Raw genomic sequence first — 10,811 nt, forward strand, 5'->3', positions numbered from 1 at the left:
ACTATTCTGCTGGTGCAGTCTCTGTGTACATACATTACATTACTGATCCTGAGTTACATCCTGTATTATACTCCAGAGCTGCACTCACTATTCTGCTGGTGCAGTCACTGTGTACATACATTATATTACTGATCCTGAGTTACACTCTGTATTATACCCCAGAGCTGCACTCACTATTCTGCTGGTGCAGTCTCTGTGTACATACATTACTTTACTGATCCTGAGTTACATCCTGTATTATACTCCAGAGCTGCACTCACTATTCTGCTGGTGCAGTCACTGTGTACATACATTACATTACTGATCCTGAGTTACATCCTTTATTATACTCCAGAGCTGCACTCACTATTCTGCTGGTGCAGTCACTGTGTACATACATTACATTACTGATCCTGAGTTACATCCTGTATTATACTCCAGAGCTGCACTCACTATTCTGCTGGTGCAGTCACTGTGTACATACATTACATTACTGATCCTGAGTTACATCCTTTATTATACTCCAGAGCTGCACTCACTATTCTGCTGGTGGAGTCACTGTGTACATACATTACATTACTGATCCTGAGTTACACTCTGTATTATACCCCAGAGCTGCACTCGCTATTCTGCTGGTGCAGTCTCTGTGTACTTACATTACATTACTGATCCTGAGTTACACCCTGTATTATACCCCAGAGCTGCACTCACTATTCTGCTGGTGCAGTCACTGTGTACGTACATTACATTACTGATCCTGAGTTACATCCTGCATTATACTCCAGAGCTGCACTCACTATTCTGCTGGTGCAGTCTCTGTGTACTTACATTACATTACTGATCCTGAGTTACATCCTATATTATACTCCAGAGCTGCACTCGCTATTCTGCTGGTGCAGTCACTTTGTACATACATTACATTACTGATCCTGAGTTACCTCCTGCATTATACTCCAGAGCTGCACTCACTATTCTGCTGGTGCAGTCACTGTGTACATACATTACATTACTGATCCTGAGTTAGATCCTGTATTATACTCCAGAGCTGCGCTCACTATTCTGCTGGTGCAGTCACTGTGTACATACATTACATTACTGATCCTGAGTTACATCCTGTATTATACTCCAGAGCTGCACTCACTATTCTGCTGGTGCAGTCTCTGTGTACTTACATTACATTACTGATCCTGAGTTACATCCTATATTATACTCCAGAGCTGCACTCGCTATTCTGCTGGTGCAGTCACTTTGTACATACATTACATTACTGATCCTGAGTTACCTCCTGCATTATACTCCAGAGCTGCACTCACTATTCTGCTGGTGCAGTCACTGTGTACATACATTACATTACTGATCCTGAGTTACATCCTGTATTATACTCCAGAGCTGCACTCACTATTCTGCTGGTGCAGTCACTGTGTATATACATTACATTACTGATCCTGAGTTACCTCCTGTATTATACTCCAGAGCTGCACTCACTATTCTGCTGGTGCAGTCACTGTGTACATACATTACATTACTGATCCTGAGTTACCTCCTGTATTATACTCCAGAGCTGCACTCACTATTCTGCTGGTGCAGTCACTGTGTATATACATTACATTACTGATCCTGAGTTACATCCTGTATTATACTCCAGAGCTGCACTCACTATTCTGCTGGTGCAGTCACTGTGTACATACATTACATTACTGATCCTGAGTTACCTCCTGTATTATACTCCAGAGCTGCACTCACTATTCTGCAGGTGCAGTCACTGTGTACATACATTACATTACTGATCCTGAGTTACCTCCTGTGTTATACTCCAGAGCTGCACTCACTATTCTGCTGGTGCAGTCACTGTGTACATACATTACATTACTGATCCTGAGTTACATCCTGTATTATACCCCAGAGCTGCACTCACTATTCTGCTGGTGCAATCACTGTGTACATACATTACATTACTAATCCTGAGTTACATCCTGTATTATACTCCAGAGCTGCACTCACTATTCTGCTGGTGGAGTCACTGTGTACATACATTACATTACTGATCCTGAGTTACATCCTGTATTATACTCCAGAGCTGCACTCACTATTCTGCTGGTGCAGTCACTGTGTACGTACATTACATTACTGATCCTGAGTTACATCCTGTATTATACTCCAGAGCTGCGCTCACTATTCTGCTGGTGCAGTCACTGTGTACATACATTACATTACTGATCCTGAGTTACATCCTGTATTATACTCCAGAGCTGCACTCACTATTCTGCTGGTGCAGTCACTGTGTACATACATTACATTACTGATCCTGAGTTACCTCCAGTATTATACTCCAGAGCTGCACTCACTATTCTGCTGGTGCAGCTGCTCCCTCTCTCCTCACAAACATATTATACATATATACACAATAATAACTACCTACACTGTGACATCTGGTCCGGTTACCAAACAAATAATAACCACAAACAATAAATAAACATAAACAAAACCCCCCACACTCGAGCCCACCAGTCCCTCCCCGGCACTGACCTGAGAGCTGGTCCTGCGCCTCAGTCCATGTCCAACGTCCATAGGACAGATCAGTCAGTGCCAGTTTTTCACCCAAATAACCAGTGTCCCACAAGATGAACCCACCTCCCCCCTTTTCCCTCCACCCAACCTAACACCTTCACCCAAACCCATATATACAATATATACAGAAACACACAATACAATAACCACAACTGACAAAGCCCAAGTTCGGCGCCTGCAGCCCTACATCACTGTCTACTGATCAAAAACAAAAATCTATGGTGTCAGCAGCAGCCCCCCACCAGGAGAGGAGATGACCAGACTAGGGCACACTAAAAGAAAAGCCCCCCCAGAGGAGAGCGGCCCTCCGTGTACCCAGTCTCTCATACTCCAGAGAACGCACCTTCACCAGGTCACCGAGTATGGTCCTAAACACATCGTCCACCGGGAGGATTTTCCGCTGCGTCGATACTAAGCACCGTGCGTTCCACGTGTGATACCTAACCACTGCGCTAACTAGAAATAAGGTGCAGCGGTCCCGACCACCCAGGTCCCCGAATGCTCCATAGGCCCATTCCGCATAAGAGAGACCGGCCAGCCGGGGCCAGCCAATGGAGGTGCCCACCCTGTTGTACACCTCTGTGTTAAAGGGACAACGAAGCAGGAAGTGGTCCATGCTTTCAAGCATGGTACCACAATGCTCCCGAGGACAGTTCCTGTCCTCAGAGCTCCTACACTTCAGATTGTCCCTCACACACAGTTTCCCATGGAAGCAGCGCCAAGCCAAGTCCCAAACCTTCGAGGGGATCCTGATAGAATTCAAAAGATGCAGACGCACCCCAAGATCCTGACTTGGGCAATCCATGAGCGCCAGAGGCCTCTGAAAATGGGTCAACAGAACCCCTTTGTCAAGGAGCTTCCTTGGCAGAGTCCTGACCTCCCACATTCCCAGACCCCACCCGCGAATTACCTTCAGACCACGGTAGCGTAAGCCAAGGGATGTCCATGCGGTGTGCGGAGATCCTTCACTTGCCCTCCTGTCTCCCATTCCTGGAAGAAAGGCTGAAACCATCCCTTACAGGAGAATACCCACGGAGGAGCCCTCTCTTTCCAGAGGTTGGCAATATTGATCTTAATGAAGGTATTCACAAGGAATACCACAGGGTTGACCATACCCAACCCTCCTAGGCTCCTCGTACGGTAAGTAACCTCCCTCTTGACCAGGTTCAGTCTATTCCCCCATAACAGTTGAAAGAACAAACTGTAGACCCGAGTCCAGAGAGGCTCCGGCAAGATGCACACACTGCCCAGATAGATCAGCAAAGGGAGCAGGTAAGTTTTGATCAGGTTTACCCTTTCCCTTAGGGTCAAAGACCAACCCTTCCATTGGTTCACCTTCTGAGTGGCGATCTCTAGCCTGCTGTCCCAATTTTGTTTGGGGTAATCCCCCTGGCCAAATTCGATGCCAAGAACTTTTGCAGAGACTTTGGGTTCTGGAAGGGTGTCCGGGAGATCAAAACCAGGATCTCCTGCTCCCAGCCAGAGACTCTCACACTTATCCCGGTTGATCTTAGACCCGGATGCCTCCGAGTAGCGATTTACCTCTGACATCAGCCATTCTGCCTCCCCATCAGAGGAAACAAAAACGGTGACGTCATCGGCATACGCCACCACTCTCAGAGTGGCTTCCGGTGCTGCCCGGTCCATCCCAATCCCAGCCAACGGTCCACGCTCCACCCTCCTAAGAAGCGGGTCAATCGCAAACACGTACAGTAGCGGGCTCAAGGGACAACCCTGGCGAACACCACACCCAACCTCAAAAGAGCTGCCAATCCAACCGTTCACAAGCGGGAAACTCTCTGCCCCAGCGTACAAGGTCTTAAGCCAATCAACGAACCCCCCCGGCAGGCCATACCTCAGAAGAACAGACCAGAGGTACTCATGATTAACCCGATCAAACGCTTTTGCCTGGTCCAATGACAGCATGTACCCCTTCCAGTGGCCAGCCCTACCCTGCTCCACCGCCTCTCGGACACAGAGTACAGCACTAATTGTACTGCGGCCCGGAACAGAGCAATGCTGGGCCCCCGAAAAGAGCTGGGGTGCAAATTTCACCAGCCGATTAATCAGCACCTTTGCCAAAACCTTCCTGTCTGCATTGAGAAGCGCTATGGGATGCCAATTCTCAATGCAAGATGGGTCCTTACCCTTTGACAAGATGATCAGGGCAGACCTCCTCATTGACTTTGGCAGAGTGCCCGAGGAAAGACACTCATTGAATACCTCAGTCAAGAGGGGAACCAAGGCGTCCTTAAAGGTCTTATAGAATTCAGATGTTAAGCCATCTGGACCGGGAGATTTCTTTAGGGCAAGCCCTTCAATCGCCAACTTAACTTCCTCTTCCCTGATCATCTGTCAAAATGCCAAGAGAGGGGTCTACCCCTGGTTCGGGGACGGCTTCAGCCAGAAAAGCCGACATCTCATCCCAATCCAGATCACTCTTCCCCAAGAGGTGCGAGTAGAAGGATCTGACGACCTCCAGGATCCCTGATCTGGATCTTTTCAGGGACCCCGCAGTGTCAACCAGTCCTGTAACAACTTTACTCTTCACTGACATCTTGCAGTTTCTGTAAGGGTCGGGCGAGCGGTACTTCCCGTAATCCCTCTCAAAAACCAAAGATGCGTGTCTATCATACTGACACCTCATTAGCAAAGATTTCACTCTGGAGATCTCCTCGCGGCTACCTCCAGTTGAGACCAGATGCTCGAGTTTCCTCCTCAGGCCCTGATACAGGCGGTACCTGTCCAGGCTCCTGAGGCTCGAGAGCTGGCGGAAGAATCTCGCCACACTTTTCTTGAACATCTCCCACCACTCTGACTTACTACTACAAAGATACAGTAAGGGTACCTGACTTTGAAGAAAATCCTCAAAGGACTGTCTTATCTCCGCTTCTTCCAAGAGAGACGAATTGAGCCTCCAAAAGCCTCTTCCCATCCGGGGGGTCTCTGTAACATTCAGGGAAAACAAAATCATACAGTGATCGGAGAACTCCACCTCAACAACAGATACTGCTGAAGAGACAGCTTCCTCCTTTAAATAAAACCTGTCTATCCTGGACCTACAGTTACCTCTATGATAGGTGAACCCCTCGTGGCCTGGGGTGTGCCGGATGTGGACATCCACCAGGCGAGCCTCACTAGCTATACTATTAAGGGCGACGCTATCATAAGTCAGCTTATCTCTGGAACCTCCTCTATCCCGGGGCCTCGTGACAGTGTTGAAGTCCCCTCCAAAGACGACCTGCCAACTCGTAAAAAGGTAGGGCTTGATCCTCGTAAAGAGACACTTCCGGTCCCACTTAGATTGGGGACCATAGATGTTAATAAGCCGGAGCTCCTGTCCCTTCATGAGGACATCTAATATCAGGCACCTCCCCATTTCTAACTCAATAATCCGTCGGCATTCTACCGCTGCGGTAAAAAGGACCGCCACTCCGCTATAAGGCTCGGCTTCAAGAGACCAATAGGAGGGCCCGAGTCTCCACTCCCTCTTAGCTATAAACACCTCTGCCATATTTGGCAGCCTGGTCTCTTGCAAAAAGAAAATGTCAGCTTCAACCCGGCTGAGAAAATCAAAGGCCGCAAATCTAGCCATGTTTGACTTAATGCTGGCAACATTAATGGACGCCAGCGTCAACGGAGTGGGTACCGCCATCATTGGTGATTGAGTTAGATGGCTTTCTTCTTCCCACTCCCCTTATCCTCTGCCTCAGACGAGGAATCCTTCCCCCTCTTTAATGACACAGAGGTGTCCATTCCCACATTTTTCCTTCTTTTCTCGTCCTCGTCTCCGGACTCTGGGCCAGTCCCTCTCCCCAAGGACCTTGCATCCCCAGGAGAAGGAGACTCGGCGCCCCCTGTAAGCTCCGCCGAAGCCGGAACCTCACCCTCTGCCTCCTCCTCAGAGGAAGAGATGTTATCAAGGGCTTGGAACCGGTTAGAAAGACCAACTAGAGGGGAGTCGGTTTTACCTTCCTTAGGTACCTTGGTCAGAGCGGGAGAAGATGTTTTATCTCCCTTCTTTTTCTTCTTTTTGGTGCCGAGCTTACGCTTGTTCTCTAGCCACCGCTTATTATCCTCATCCATACTTTCATAATGGGAGAATTCTGAAGCAGAGGCAGTTTCCTCCCTGTGGATCCTCCTGACCTCCTCATCCAACTCATCATCCCTCGGGGCCTCAGCAGCAAGACTGGCATCCAGGACAGGGGCTGCCCCGGTAGTCTGGGGCTCGCCCCGCTCCCTCTCCTGTCTGCGCTTGTCTAGACGCCTCAGCTGGGCAGGCGTCTTTTTATTGCTTTTCTTCCCTGGCCCCTCAGCTCCCCCACCCCTGCTAGTCCCCTCCCCAGCAGAATCGGCCTCACGGCTTTCTCTCACCGGGGTCTCGACTGCATTAGCGAAGGAGCGAGGACAACGGCTGAATGGGTGACCTAACTCACCACCCAGGTGGCACCTAATCTCCACACAAGAGGCGGCAAGATGGCCAACACCCCCACAGAACGCGCATGTCTGCACGGTGCAGTTTGCACTGAAGTGTGTGGGGTCGCTGCACCTGTGACAGAGCTTTGGTTGCCCCTGGTAGAAGACCAGGATACGATCCCTACCCAGGAAGGCAGACGATGGAATGTGGGCAACCGTACCACCTGAACGCCTAAGTTTTACCATAAACGTCCAGGCCCCTGACCAGATACCAAACTCGTTGCGGTTTTTCTTTGGCATCTCCACCACCTCTCCATACTGACCAAGCCACGTCATGATGTCATAGCAAGAAAGCGACTCGTTACGAGTCATCACGGTCACTTTCTTGATTTGGTTTTGGCGAGACACTGCTTGAACGGCAAAGTCTCGCCAGCCGGGCTCATTTTTTGCCAACCACCTTGTCCGCAACCTCCGGCCCTGGGTCCCCACTTCCCCCCTCCAGAGGGAGGTCCTGGAGAGCTCCGAACCGGTTGGAGAGATCCACCAGTGGGGGGGTGGCTGAACCCTCCAATGGCGCCTGGATCACGGCCAGAGAGTCAGAGGGGTCGCACTCCAAAGAGGCAGCTCGAGACCTTGTCCCCCTCCTACCTCTGGCCGTTTTCCTGTTACCCTTTTTCTTTTTCTGTGACCACTCCCCCTCTCCCTCATCTAGACTGTCACCAGAAGAGGGTTCCTGGGAAGACGTGGCGTCCTCTTGCTCTTCCCTTTCAAGTCTCTTGACTTCCTCGCTCAATTCGCTGTCTTTAGGATCCTCAGCTGCAAGTGAAGTACCTGGGTCAGAGTTTAGGGACATTACTCCCTGCCCCCTGTCCCCACGGTGCTGCTCCTGCTGCCTGATGGTGGATGGCGGCAGCTTGCTCCTCACCGGATCCTTGCCTCCCCCGTCCCTACTGGTCCCTTCACCAGCAAGATTAGTCCCGGCTTTCGCCTATCCCGCACTCGCCGCTTTCAGGACCGCATTGGCGAAGGAACGCGGACAGCGACTGAACGGGTGACCGAGGTCACCACACAAGTTACACCTAATCCTGCGACAGGCAGCAGCGAGATGACCAAGGTCCCCACACAGTGCGCATTTCTGGGTGGTACACTGCGCACTGAAGTGTGTGGGGCTACCGCACCTGTGACAGACCTTAGGCTGCCCCCGGTAGAAAATCAAGATCCTATCCCTCCCCAAAAAGGTTGAGGAGGGGATATGGGTAACAGTGTTTCCCGAAACCTTCAATTTCACCATGAAGGTCCAGGCCCCTGACCAGATACCATGGTCATCCAGATTCTTTTCGGGAATATTGGTGACTTTTCCGTATCGACTCACCCAGGTGGTAATGTCCATACAGGAAAGCGACTCGTTACTAGTCAAAACGGTCACCTTCCTGACTGAATTTTGGCGGGTTATTGCCAGGGGAAAGAGACCATGCCATTCGGGGTGACTCCGAGCCAGCTCATGGCGAGACCAGAAAAGCTCAAGGCCCTCCGGTCTCACGAAGCTGACATCGAAGTAGGAGGTCCCGTAGGGATGGATCAAGGCAAAGATGTCATATGCCACAAAGCCCATCCCCAACAGGAGCTCAACCACCTTCGCCTTATCAGGACAGGCATCCTTGCTCACCCACTGGAGACGGGTCACGTTCCTACGGTTACTCCTCTGCCCCGTTGTCGGCAGAGACCAGACAGTCTCTGCCCCTCTATCTCGGAAGGCTGAAAGACCATGTCTCTCTATCCAGAAAGACAGATCAACCTCCCTCCCCTCTACAGTGATGGAGCTCTCACCTCTCCGCAGGGTGTCCAGGAGCTGCTGCTGCAAGTCACCATCCCCAGGGCCCCCAGACGAGGGCGCAATACTACCCCCAGCACTGACAGCTCCTGAATAGCTTTGGGCTGAAGCCCTCGCCAATGCTGGGGGGGCAGCGGGGCCAGCGCCTACTCCCCCCCCACCAACACCAGTACTGCTCCCATCATTCACTCCACTACTACTCCCACCATTTGCTGCACCACTACTCCCATCATTCACACCACTACTACTCCCACCATTTGCTGCACCACTATTCCCATCATTCACTCCACTACTACTCCCACCATTTGCTGCATCACTGCTCCCACCATTTGCTGCATCATTGCTCCCACCATTTGCAGCACCACTACTCCCATCATTCACTCCACCACTACCCCCATCATTCACTCCACTACTACTCTCACCACTACTCCCACCATTCACTGCACCACTACTTCCATTCCCTTTACTTGTCACCCCATTACCACCATTTTCTCCTCTGTTCTCTGCACCTTCCACAGTCACCTCCATTCCTTCTTCCCTTGTGTCTGGTGTCTCTGCACTCACACCTGCTGGGCTGGGGGAGGGGAGCACTTCCAGAGACTCCTTTCCCTGCACCACCACACCCGTTTTCTTTTGGTTGGTGCTGGCTTTCTGCTGGTCCTCTCCTGGAGCTCCCCGCCCCCCTACTGCAGCATTTTGGTCCTTGTTCTGTGCAGACTGTTTCCTGGGCACCGCTGCCCGCCCTGCACCCACAGATTTTGGGGCCTTGGTGTCCTTTTTGGGCGCTGGGGCACACTGCCCCCCTGTCGCAGCAGTGCGCCCAGTGTTCCTCACAGGTGTTTTTTTCACATCCCTCCCGGCCTCTCCGGCCCCGGTGATAACCGGCTTAGCCGCAGAGGGCAGGGAGGGAAACTCCACAGAACTTCCTATGTCCGGCGCTGTGAGTACCTCCACAGCCTCGCCCCCTGCACTTTTCCCCGCACAGATGGCAGCATCGCCGGACGTCCTTCTCCTCTCCCCACCTTGCCTCTGCCTCGAGCCCACTGCAGAGCCCGTGCCTTTAGGTTTGGTGGGGTTTACACAGGAGGTGGCAGGCCCAACATCAGACATTGGTACATACTTGTAACTCACCACCTCCTGTGCGGCTCCTCCGGTCTTCTTTTTCCTCTTCTTGGTCTCCTCCACTGGTTCGTCCTCACCAAAAGAAAATTTAGTCAGGTCCACAGGAGACTCCAGCAGTCAGATCTCCCTCAGCAATCCACCTTCCTACTCCTCTTCCTCACCCGACACTCCAGCCTCTGCTGTGGGAGTCCTCTGCCTTGCAGGGAGACCACTGGAACTCCGGCTCTGCCCCTCACTGGCTCCAGCACCTGGGACTCCAGTCACCTCTTCATCCTCCTCCTCCTCTTCACTAAGGACGCCAGCTGGCGGTTCTCCTGAGGTGTTTAATCCCTTCATTTCTGAGAACCGCCGCTGGTTCTTAAACCTCTCCAGGAAGGGACCTTCGCTTTTCTTAATCCCCTCCCGGAGGAGCACTAACCTGACCACCTCGTCTCTGAGGTCTTGAAACATCTGGGAGGTCACGGGTCTCTCCTTGTTTGACGCCCGGGTGTTCAGGACCCGGGCCTCCCGCAGCTCCTCTTTCAGCTGGGTTAGTGCTTTGCCGGTGTGGCACCCTGCTGCGCATTGGTGCCACAGAACCCAGAAGGGTGCATGGATGGATTTCTCCACAAGAGGCCCTCACTACATTCACACACCTCCAACTTCCACCTCATACCAGCAGAGGGAGCCCTGATAGGGATATATAAAGGGAAGGTGGAGCCAGGCTGCAGCTGAGATCAGTAACCTTTAGTCTGCAGTTCAGTTTAGCCTGTAGTCAGACAGAGGATGTCTGAGAGCGTGCCGACGCTCAGAGAGTAGTGAAGATGCAGCACGACAGCTGCCGAGTAGTGAGGGCCCCGAGTGTGGCTGACAGCGAGGACAAAAGGAGAGTGAAAGCAAGGGGGCAGAGGAGCAC

The sequence above is a fragment of the Phyllobates terribilis genome, unplaced genomic scaffold (assembly GCF_046119375.1).
Source record: "Phyllobates terribilis strain yellow unplaced genomic scaffold, ASM4611937v1 Scaffold_9__5_contigs__length_417890890, whole genome shotgun sequence".
Lineage (NCBI taxonomy): Eukaryota > Metazoa > Chordata > Amphibia > Anura > Dendrobatidae > Phyllobates > Phyllobates terribilis.